The sequence below is a fragment of the Drosophila subpulchrella genome, chromosome 2R (genome assembly GCF_014743375.2).
Source record: "Drosophila subpulchrella strain 33 F10 #4 breed RU33 chromosome 2R, RU_Dsub_v1.1 Primary Assembly, whole genome shotgun sequence".
Taxonomy (NCBI): Eukaryota; Metazoa; Arthropoda; class Insecta; order Diptera; family Drosophilidae; genus Drosophila; species Drosophila subpulchrella.
Window position 1 is genome coordinate 2,950,662 of NC_050611.1, and position 12,352 is coordinate 2,963,013.

The 12,352-nt window shown below is 38.9% G+C and overlaps 1 protein-coding gene across 2 annotated transcripts in view; it reads right to left on the reverse strand.

The window, feature by feature from the left end:
• The window catches only part of LOC119549902, a 90,106-nt gene extending 77,754 nt beyond the window's left edge, over positions 1-12,352 (reverse strand). Inside the window, exons 1-2 of one of the 2 annotated variants that reach the window (XM_037858211.1) lie at positions 12,186-12,352; positions 10,649-10,945 (exon numbers count right to left, since the gene is read on the reverse strand). The gene's annotated coding sequence lies outside the window, so the exon portion shown is untranslated. The remainder of the gene's footprint in view (positions 1-10,648; positions 10,946-12,185) is intronic. The other variant, XM_037858212.1, reaches the window with a different exon arrangement.

Sequence of the window (12,352 nt, forward strand, 5' to 3'; positions counted from 1 at the left end):
AACTTCAACTTGAAGTTCGGGTTGGGGAAAACGAGAAAAATGAGAAAACAGAGGAAAAGGCAACTGGAAGACTGAAGACAAGGCACGCAAGCCGGGCCAAAAGCAAATATCCGCCAGCTCCAGCGAAGCTTGATGCGATCGTTGGCTGCCTCGCCAAACGACATGAGCAATTAAAAATTTGCTAAATTAATTTTTTCTCCTCCTTCCCTTGGTCTTTTCGGTCTTGGCTTTTTCTTTTTGCAACTTTAAATAATTTTTCATTCGTTGCGCTCTCCCGCATTTCGGTGTAATTCATTAGGATGACTGCCCTGGGCTGCCCCTTTTCTGGTTTATCCCATCTTTATTGCTACACTTGACAAAATGTCAAAATGTCAGCAGTTGTGGAATATTTAATTTCATTTCGGTTTTATTAAATGCGGGCTCGACTCTTTCGGAAAAAGAGGGGACGAGTGCTGCCTGCAGCCGCTTCTAAGTTGACATTTATTTGTGCATATTGCGTATACGCCATGCATGCCAGCAGAACATGAAATGGCATGGAACAGCGTACAGCATGGCGGTTAGCCAAGTTTGTCACAAGTTCTGGCAGCCGACCACGCCCCCTTTCGCCCCTCCGCCCCCTCCCAAACATGTGTGCAAATGTTTGGTGTTTATCTTCATTTTGGACTTCAGGCTCAGGGCTTTTCCAGCAGCCAAAGTTTTCAGTCGGACTTTGCTAGCAGATTGGATTGGGCAGCATTGGAGCGGCTCTACGGAGTGCCGAGATTCAATTACAACCCTGTCGAATGTGTAATTAATTTAAGAAAATTATACTCCTACTCCTAGCCTACCGAAAATGGAAATGCTAATGACCAGGAAATGGCCAAAAGATGGAGCAGATGCAAATTGAATTGGTTTCATTCAGTCAATTAGCTTGAATGAAATTAAAACAAGGTTAATAAAAATGGTCATTCATGGATGATAAACTTAAAAATATGTATTACAAGTAATTCAGGCACTTCAAACATATAACCATCCATTCTTTAATTATAACATATACCCAACAATTAGTGAAAGCTTGCACTTTTGCACTTATTTACTGGCATCCTGTTAATTAAAATTAATTCAAGGAAACCATAAATCTTGCCAGGAATGCCTTTAACAAGAGGGAATTTCTAATGACCGGGAATTGACACAAACAACAAATTAAATAAGTTCACTCGATTAGCAATTAGAACCCGGGGAAACTAAAGACACGAACTCGCAGGGCTAAGAACTTGGGAACTCGAAGCTGTGAGCTATGGGAAACCTGACAGCACGATTTGGCTAAGGCAAAAGGGCCAAGCTCGGGAATTATGGGCCATATTTTGTGGCTGCAGCTGCAATTGCCTGCTAACAGTTAACAGTTGGCGGATTTCGGATTTCAGATTTCGGCGGATTCAGATGGCGGATTGCGGCTCGTTGACAGTTGGCCCGGTCAAATCGAAGCCGATTTCTAGCCCCGAGCGGCGGTCGCATTCCTTGGAGAACAATAACAAACCCCATGAAAATTGTGGGCATCGATCACGATCTGACAGACTGACAGACTAACTGACTGACTGGCATCACCCGCGGCCGGTTTATGAAGGGAAAAATCCGATTTCTGATTGCGCCCCAACCTTTGGCTAAGGTCGCCGGCTTAGGGCAACCGCAAAATTTGCTGCAAATGGAAATCCCCCCAAATCCTCTTTCTCTCACTGCGAGTGTCGCAATTAAAACTTGTTGAATTGTTTGAAAATTAATTCAGCTTATGCGGTGCACAATTGACAATAATTTCTAGCAGTAGCGGCAGCCAAACAAACAGGCAACTGCCAACAAACAACGGACAATTGCCACATGCAAGCCGAAAAGTTGAGTCACTTTTAAACCGATTATCAGCCCGAAACAAAAATGCTTTCAAGCCCAAACCCAGCCCGGCCAAGCTGGCCTGGTCTAGGCCGGACCGAGCCACAATTAAACAATTGCAGCGGCAACAAACAAATTTATGAGCAACTCACTTCTTTTATTCTCGGTTTCCTCTTATTGCCAGATAAGCATAAAGTTGCCATATGGAGAGGCCACAATGCAGCCAACAATTAAGTTCGGTTTTGTGTGCGGGACAGTTTTGTGTCTGGCCAGCCGCACAACATGTCAAATGTCATTTGTCTGGCAATCACGATCCAAACGTATTAGATAACTCCGAATTGCAGAATCGGTGGAGCTGAGGGGCCGATCTAATGATTGCCCGACAGCCAGCTGGCGCAGCTTTCGGTGCTTTATTTCTTTTAAATCGAAATCAATCAGCCTAATGACACGAATCAATTAAAGACTTATGCAAATCTGATGAGTGGTTCGATTGGAGAAAGAGGAAATATGCAAACAGTTGAGATAATAAATGTAATGAAGAGGACGGGAGCTTGTTAATTTCTTGGCAGACACATAATATTTAATTTCGAATAAGAGGAAGCTTTAAAAGGATAACAACTATCAGAAGTGTAATAAAAATAATGAGACCTGTTAAGGTATTTTATTATTATTTATTCACTCCTGTCAGTTGAAATAAGTTCAAGAAAGTATATTTACTATTTTGAATACCAATAAATATACATATATATGTATATATTTATTCGTAATTGTACAATTTATTTATTGGTTAACATTTTCTTAACTGAGCATACTATATGAAAAAATTAATTTTCTTTAAAAGTGGGTATCTCTAAAATATTATCATGTGCTGTTTTGAAATTTGTTCGTGCTTTAACCGTAAAAAATTTTGTCTAAATTTAAATAAATATATTTCTGAAACGACTAGAGGTACATCGAACAATGTATTTGTATAGGGGAATGAAAAATTTGTTTTATGTTTCTTTGCTTTAAGGTAGATATTTCTTTTTTTTAAGCCTATAATAAGACATAAAATATCTGAGATTTTTCGTATCATAAATAAACATTGAATAAACATTTTTGTTAAATGCTTTTTAAATTAAAAGTTATTAATTCCATTAATCGAACTATTTTATTTTTAAAGAAAATTCTGGAATTTACTTAATCACCAATAGGATGAACATTTTTTTTTGTTTTAATGTGTTTTAATTTCTTTTATTTATTTGTTTAAACAGTATTAAATTGTTCAAGCTCCAACCGTGTTGAAAGGCAGAAAATAAACTGGGAGATTTCTTTCCGCTGACGTTGAACATTCCCACCTGCTGAATCGCATGCAAATATTCGCGTATCTTCTGACATTGATGAGCTCCATCATCAAACGCTTCCCCCTTTCAGTGGCCACTCAAAGGCCCCGGGGCATTGCACTTCCTGCCCCTTAACCCATTACTTTCTCTCCCTTAACCCTTCACACTCCTGCAGCAATTGCTGACAAATCATTTGGCATTTGACTACGCTGCGCTGCATTTTTTTCCCAACCGCATTTTTTGTTAGTTTGGCATTTTTACGCTGCGGTTGCCATTTTGGCATGTGCCAAGCAGCCTTTTTTGAGCCCCATATGTCTGGCTTGCCAACTGTCTGGCCATCTGTCTATCGATTGTTGTTGCACTGCGATGTCGCAACAAAAGTGCCGGCTGAAGAGTGGAAAAGTTTACCTGTCGGTCCTGTATCGAGGTATTTGTCACTTTTTTGGGCCAATTTGACTGCGCATTGTTGGTGTCGCTGCCAATGCAGTTGGCCATTTTTCACACATATCAATAATATTTTTTCTTTGCCAGCCCCCTTTGTCAGTCTGTGGGCGCGTGCCCCAAATTGCGCGGCCGTGTCCGGTGCAAAAAATTAAGAGCAACAAGAACCAAACATGCATGAACTGGATTATGCAGAAAAATGCTGGCCCACAAAACAAGGCATATTTTTTCATATTCCTTTGTCTGCTTTTGGACGCGGCTAATGAAATTATTTACTTAAAGTCAGTGTACCTTTCTAGCAGTTTTAAATTCGGTTACGAAAATTAAATTCTACTTTTTCCAGCTGTTGCTGCCTGTGAAAAAAAAGACATTTTGCCACATTGTTCAATTAAACAAAAAAGTAAGGTGGAAAAGCCATCAGTGAACAGCAGGATAATTGAATTTGTTAAAACTTCTATGGACCAAAAGTGCACTGCCTGATGGAAATGTGTAAAATTTGCCCTCGGGGGCTTGTCTAAAAGCCATTTTCTGTGTTTACATTGTCAGCTGCAGTTTTGGGCATTGCGAACTGAAATAATCGAAAAACCGCCACGATTTGTGCCTAAATTATGAATTTCAAATATTACCAAATAATCTCTGTGAATTTCTGCATTTTACTAAAGAAATTCGAAATTGAGTGGTTTGTGGAAAGGGAAAATTATGTAAAATGTGCAAAAAATCATCAATTCGTGCCCGAGTCATTCAAGTTCCCCCCTCGAAAATAGTTTTTGTAGTCGATGATGCTTTCAGCAATCCCCCCATTCCTTTTTTCCACCTCAAACTCAGCATTTTCCCCTAAGTTGTTTGCCTTTGTCCGTTCATTCTGGTTTTTTGCCCGGACTGTCACCGATTGGTTTTTTGTTTTCATGACTTCATTATTGTATTTTTCCCGAACAGCGAATTTCATAACTTGAAACCCAATTGCGGTAAGTTCGAAACTTTCAACTTGGCAAATTTAAAAATAATTGTCACAGAATCAAAGTTTTCCGCATCATTAACCAAAGAAATTAAAGTCGTAGTCTAAAGTTTTTACAGCAAATTGGGGAAAAACATGTTGTATTAAAAGTTACATAAGTGAAGAACATGCTGTGAATATCATTAAATTTTAGTTCAATTAAATGAAAGTGGTATCTTGATTTATATAAAGTGCTGCTATCTCTTCCTCAATAATTTTACCTGGAATTCGTTGTTTTACCAGTTCTTTCTCTATCTCCAGAATCCAGTATTTACTCTTTCTTGGCAATTTCTGGGCCATAATTGATTTGCTGAAATCTCGATATGGCAACTGGTAATTGAATATAATTTGCGGGCATCGATTGCGCTGACCTGAATTTAATTCCCCACCGAATACCTTAATTTGTGGCTGCTGTCTCCCGGCTTAACCTTTTTTATTATTCTGTTCTTAAGATTTTCTCGGAGCTATTTCCTGGCGGAGGTAGAAATTCATTATCATTGCCGTGGGCCACTCGAAAAGGGGGAAGTTGGAGAAGAACTTCACGATCTGGCCGGCAGCAACGGGCAGAGCAGCAACAACAACGACATACTTGCCACATGCAACATGTTATTTAAGCGTAAATCATTTCTCAACGTTGGTCCAAGAAGAGCTGGCTGGCTGGCAAGTTGCGACTTGGAATTGGAATTTCGATTTTTCAGAAGTTCACATGTTGCTCCCCGCGATTTCCATGGCCGTGGTAAATGCACTGGAGCGCGGAGACGACGATGATGAAGCCGCCAACGCCGCCAACTACAATATACAACTATGTACCATGTACATCCCAGACACCAGAAGAGGCAGCATTTTCCATTTTCATTTTCACACGCGGTCATTAGAGTTGAACCCACTTAAGAAGAGAGTGAGACTAGCGGTGGAACTCCTCTTTGGCTCATTTTTCACACACCAACAACAATGGCAAAAATGAAAATAATGAAAACAACAACAGCAACCAGAAAACATCTTAAAAAAGAACTCCTTTTGAAGCTCAGCAATTGCTGGAGAAATAAATTAAATTTAACTTGCATTTTTCCCGCCGCCGCGAAGGGCCAAAGTTGTTCTCATTCTCCCACTTGGCATTGCATGTACGAGTATCTTACAGATACTTGGCTTGGTTCTGCCCTGGGTTCTGCAGCTCCGCTCCAGCGCGTTCTGCCATATGCAAATTAAAATTAAAAGCCTTTTTGTACTGCTTAACTCTATTTCTGCCTTCCCTCCATCCCAGCAGCCACTCGAGGAGGATCTGGAGTTGGTCATGGACTTGGACTTGGTCTTGGTCTTGGACTTGGACTGGGTCTTGGTCTTCGTCTTCCAGTTGCTCTTCGACTTGCCTTGGACTTGCGGACTTGGTATTGGACTTGGCTTGAGGTCTGCGGCCGGTCTCGTCTCTTGCCTATGACTTTACAATTTGTTTGGCCTGCTGCGGCCGCCGATAGGCCCTCTGAAGTGTGAAACATGGCTTTACACAAATGTACAGCGAGAGAAATGTGGGAATAATATTTCTCATTGCCTTCAAACCGTGTGTTGTAACCAACTCCAAGCCGAAATTTTAATTTTGTTAGTACAAAATCAAAGGAATTGAACATCATTTCAGATATGTATGAAAACAAAACCTTAGACATGAAAAAAATCCAACACAATATTAACTATATTTTTAAGAAATAAACTGATAACTGTATTGTTTGTTACTGTTTAAAGGTAGCCATCCTTTAAATGAGGATCTGATAAAATGGACTAAAATAAATCTAACAATCAATTGATTTAATAAATTAAATCATTACAATACCTTTAAAAATTAAGAATTAAGTTATATATTTAAAAAAACAAATCTTGATATAAGTGCTATTATTTTAGAAGAAAAAAATCTTTGATATCAAACAAACAACTGTAATGTTCCGGATTTCATTCATGTTCTAAGCAACATTATTCACGATGGGGATATTTTATTCCACGAATCCAGGAATACCATTTGATCTCAAAAGTTAGTTATTTAATCTTGCTAATAAAGATATATTTATTGATCATCTCTGCTGTTTTCTTCCCGTGTAACCACACAAATGAAGATTCAGACACACAGATACAACTCAGCACAAAATGTCTGCGGACGAGGCTTCGTCTTCGTCTTGGCTTGTCATTCCAGCGGCTCCCCCACCTCCCTCCTGCCAACAATAACACCAACAACAATAATATCAAAAACAAAAACAACAATAACTATAACAACAACAAATTCCGCTGGCCAACTCTGACTTCATTGGTTTGTCTTGGCGCTCTGAACTGCGCTGAACTTCTTGAAGCGGAAGTTCAAGGCGTTCACTCAATTGTATCGTGTAATGAAATGTTTTATAACACCACAACAGACACCAAAACACCAGCCGGCTCTTTTGGCCGGTCTCTGATCTTGGCCTTCTTGAGACTTGAGACTTAAGATTCTATCAATACAGCGTTTCATTTCTCTGTGGGTCATTGGCTTCTGCCATTCGCCCTTAATCGTCAGCGATTTGATGCCTCATTAGCATTAATATATGTAATATTTATGCAAATATTTACACGCACATCCAGCACTCCGCGCAACTTCTGTTTCTGCTGGCTCGTTCACATCATTTGTCATAGGAAAACCAATCAGTTTATAGCAGCTAATTATGCACCAATAATTAAACTGAAGCAGCAAATCCAAGGGAATCGAAAAAGAATGCTCTAGGCGAGGACTGTGATACTCTATTTAATCTGGGTAGAAAGTAGTTCAATCCGATTATAATTATAATAACATTTTATAAAATTTCCATGTTGACCTTGTACTAATTTTAAGCTTATCTGTGAGAGTTAGAGTCTTATGATATTATTTCTTCGAAAAGGTATTTTATAAGATCAGAGGATCCTGGAAGTGTTTATTTTGAGAAGGGATCATTTTAAATTACATATCATCTCTAGAACCTCTTCCAAGTTTTTTGTGGGAGGCAAAGCCCTGATCCCAGCTTATGTACCCTTAGAAGAACACTCTGCCAAGAAGAAATCTCCTATATCGCTGGAGTTGAAGTGACAGCCCGCTCCAGTAAAGCTGACTTAACTCTCCCAAGGTTGTAGACCTTCGCAACGCGAATACCAGAAAAAGAACCAGAAAATAACAGCGCGAGGGGGAGTTCGAGGGAGGGGTTTTGGGGGATATGGAGGAGTAGGAAGAACAAAAACGAAATGATAAAGTATTCCAAAGGCCAGGGCAGACACACACAAAAATTGACGTAACTTATTCGCATTTATATCACTCCTCTCATCGGGAGAACCTCCGATACAATGCCGACGAGGCATCGGACATGGCCAGAGATTCAGATACAGATACCATCATCAGTGTCGGCTCACGCAACCACCATAAACAACAACTACGGGCTGGCGCGTCAAAATTAATACGTTTTTAAATGCCAAAGCCACGCAGCTTCCTGTAGAGAAAGAGGAAGACAGAGAGCGGGAGAGACCAGGGCCCCATAACCCATAGCCCATACTCCATAGCCCACACCCCACAACCCAGAGCTCAAAGATCCAAAGATCTTCAAGTCCCCAGTAGAGTTGGCCCAGCTACGAAGATCCCAAAGTTTTACGCACATGCGTGTAATTGTTTTTATTCTGCCCGACTCCGGTTTCTGAAGACCATCAGATTTTGGAGGTGGACGATTGAAAAGTTTCGAAGAGTAATAAATTAAAATATTTTACACAAATATTTTTTAAGCTTAAATTACTTTAAAACAATATTTTATTGCGGTTACTCAAATTTATTATAAGACCTTTTTTTGGATACTTAAATATTATTTAATAGTACTTGAAATAAAAACCTTTAAAAAATTTATTTTCCATTTTATTCGAAATAAGTTTTTAAAAAATCAAGATGCTCAAATAGTAAAGAAGGAATATATTAATACTTTTTACAATTTAAAATTGTACAATTTTCTTATAAAAGTTGTCAATTAAAATATAATAATAATAATAAAATCACTGCTAATAAAGTCTTTACAACCTACAAGCAAGTAATTTTTGGCTTGGTGCATATTTTCTTTAAAATGTTCATATATTTCAACATTCTGAATGTAAACGTATAACATTAAGTGTTCTCCCTGTTTTAATAACTTTATAAGTGGTATTCTCTCCATAAACTCTTCTGCACACCCTCGTAAATTAATGATGACTCGACCAGAGACCCCAAACCGAACCCTTTACGGAAAAGAAAAACCGAAATGTAAATTGAATTTTAAAAGGCAATTTAACGTGCGCGTTGGCCGACTGTGGCCATAATTAAAAATTATCTTCAATTTAACACTCGACAGGGCAGAAATGCTTCAATTCCTGATCTACGCAATTTATTCATTATTTTTTCCCTGTCATTGTTCTGCTTTAAATGGTATACACTCTTTGTAACCAACCGAAGCCCGAAAGCAAATATGAGTTATGTATAGCATTTGGAATTATGGCAATCCGATTCCCGTGTTGATTTATTGGCATTTGAGATAAGCGAGCAAATTGCATTAAAATTAATGCCAAATTAATTAGCTGCAAGAGGATAAGAAGCGAGAGGAAGGGGCGGTTCGGTTTTACTGAAATTTCATTCAGAGCATTCCGCCCACAACTGCTGCATTTAGTGGATTTTAATTGCATTTCTGTTCCGGCATTCAAGTGGAAAATATTTTTGGTCCAGCTGAGTCGAATCTCAATTGGGGATTACCGCAGGATTGCGGTGGAGGAAAAGGCATTTTTAGAAAAGAATAGAAGAAAAGTTGTGCATGAAAAATGTTTAAGCGCTTATTCAATTTCCAAATTCATAGAAACTTTGTATTAAATTATACGGAAATATATTATTTGTCTGGTGTGAATTTTATAAGCCCTCGTACGTTGTTTCTCCACGACATCCAATCGAAAAATGCATTTTAATCTCGTCTCTCAATTATAACTTTGTTTTGCTATGCGAACAGTTTCCAATTTACATAAATCAAGTTGATTCGACCTAAGCCAACCAATGCCCACGTGCATCATTTGTACACATATTTTCATCTATGCATTCATTGGTACAGTGCGTTTCGATGCAGTAAGGTGGCTTGTGGAAAATTCCGAAATTGATCGCATTTATAGATATTTTTAAATTTGGATAAACAGTTATTAGGATATTGGTTTGTTTTGATGCAGATAAGGAATATTTACGTATTTCTTAAGTGAACTAAGCACCCTCCAATCGACTTATATTTATGTTCCGCACTCGCCGTGCCGCATCGACAGCTGGCGATAAATGTTGTGAATAAAATTTTTCGCCTTTTTTTATGATTAATTCGCTGTCATTTAATTGCCACAAAATGCGACAAAAACAGATAAAATGCCAACAAAAATTGTCAAACAAAAATATTGTTCGAAGCTACATTTGCATATTTGGCAAAAACTTTGCCCAATTGGCTTTTGAATATTCGAGAGTTGGCCAAAACATAAAAACGATAAAACCGCAGTCACAGAAATAATAATAATAAAGAGTGGATCGAGTTTATGCAAATGCTACACGCGTTTGTTGATATTTGTTTGGGGAGTTTCGGGGGCCCGCCTTCAAAGTAGGTTTAAAGCGGCCAGCATCATCATTTAGTTAGTGAAGTCGTAAAATCCCCGAGACTTTAATTGATTTATACCACTCGAGCATGCCGGGCACGTTCCGTCGGGCTGCCATGTCGTATGGGTAATATTTACCGAGCTGCAGGTGAGTGAGTGCGAGGGTGTAAATATAAACGATTAAATAATTGAAAGATGCTGATTAGATGGCATTACACCCGAGATATGTGCGTTCAGTTGCAGGGGAACCCATGGGGAAGCAAATGAGATGCAAAACAATCCAATTTAATTGCAAATTTAAATTGAAATTTTGCCAAATTTGCTTAAAGGCCCCCAGAGAATAACAGTGGGAGTAAAATACTGTAATTAATCGCAGTTCAGAGATAATTATCTTGTTATTAGTATTATAATGCAGCCTGAAACTCACTTTGGTTGGTTCCTTGTTTTCCTTACTTTGAAATTGTCTCTCTCTCAATCTGTTGTGACTGTTTCCACTTGATGAACGTAAATTGTAATTAATAATGCAAACTATCGACACAGAAACGAAACCGGCTTCAAAGTAAAAGACACGAATATTCAATAAAACACATCAATATTTATAAGCGAAATTTCCATATTTTCGGTTACACACTTTCATTCAAAAAACACATTCACAAATTTATGAAAATTATAAACCAATTTAAATGGTTTCGATTGGAAATTAAATCCTTGTATGTGGAAAATACTGCAAAAAATGAGAAAAACAAATAAAGATTAAACTAAGAGTTAATACATTTTTTGGGATTATGATAAATTTGATAACGACATTCAAAGTGGGTTAAAAATAAAATTATTATAATAAAATCTAAGCAACAAAAAAAGGTTTAACTAGCGTAAAAATAAACATCAATTACAAGAAACAGGAAGAACTATACAAATTACTATAACGTAATGAAATGAATAATATACGATCAAAGCTAAATTACTTAGAAACCTGAATCTTATAAGTTATGAAAAAATCTGCCGGCAAGCAAATGTCTGCAAATTTTCCTTTCTACTTGGCCAGCTCCCCCCTTAGCCTCCCATTTTGGCTGGATTCCGGGGGGATTAAGGCCTTATCTAGGGCTAGAGAGAGTGTGCAGGGGGACAGTGGCTACTAAAACTGTCTCAAGTTAATCGCTTTTATTTATTTTCGCCCTGTGCCGAGCGAAAAAAGCCAAACTCACGCACACACACCCAGCGACTCGGGAACCTTAACTGCAACCGGTTTTTCCACTCGCACACACAGGGACTTTTTCTTCTCAATTTTTTTGCTTTTTTGCGCGCTTTTAGCTATTTTCTTCTTTTTAATATAAACTTTTTTCGTTTGTTTGCTGTTGAAGAATTTATGAAAATCATAAAACAAAAGCGAATTTCATTCCACATGTGCAGTGGTGTGTGTGTGCCTAGTCTGGGCTTAGTGCGGTGCGTGTGTGTTGGTGAGCGCTTAGGTTGCAGTTGCAACAGATAGACACCACAAGCGCAAGTACAAGCTTTCATGTCTAGCCAGGTAGCTAGGTAGCTGGGTAGCTGGGTAGCTGGGTAGCTGCTCTTGGCCAGGTTAACACGCCAGGCCTGGCGACGTCATAAAGTCAGCTGCCGCTTCTGTTTTCTTTTGTTGTGACTTGCAGCCAGCCTTTTGTTGCCAGTTGTTGCTGCCGCCGCCGCTGCTGCTGCTGCTGGATGTTGCTGCTGCAGCAGCAACTATTCGGTTGACAGAGGCTGCCAGCCAGCTTTCAAGGCTGTTTAGAAGGCAGCCACAGCCACACTCACACACACACTCGGCTTCGGTCACACTGGCTTTAATTTCTCCACTCATTAGGTTCTTTGATTTTGAGTTCCTCAAAATCTCCCACTAAATATATGTACTATATTTCGAAAACAGGCTACCGTTTATAATCAATTCAGCCAGTTTGTTTTGCTTTCTGTGGCTGGGTTCAAATTACCGTTTTCAATGTGCGGGAGAAAAACGTGTTTTGATTTCTGGCTGCTTCTTTGGGTTTTCAGTTTTCTAAAGCGCGGACACGAACTGAGAGATTCGAATTGGGAAGACCAACACGCAGAGAAACGCAGTGTCGCAGGCGACTTTTTCGCTCAAAACTCAAAGCTCAAC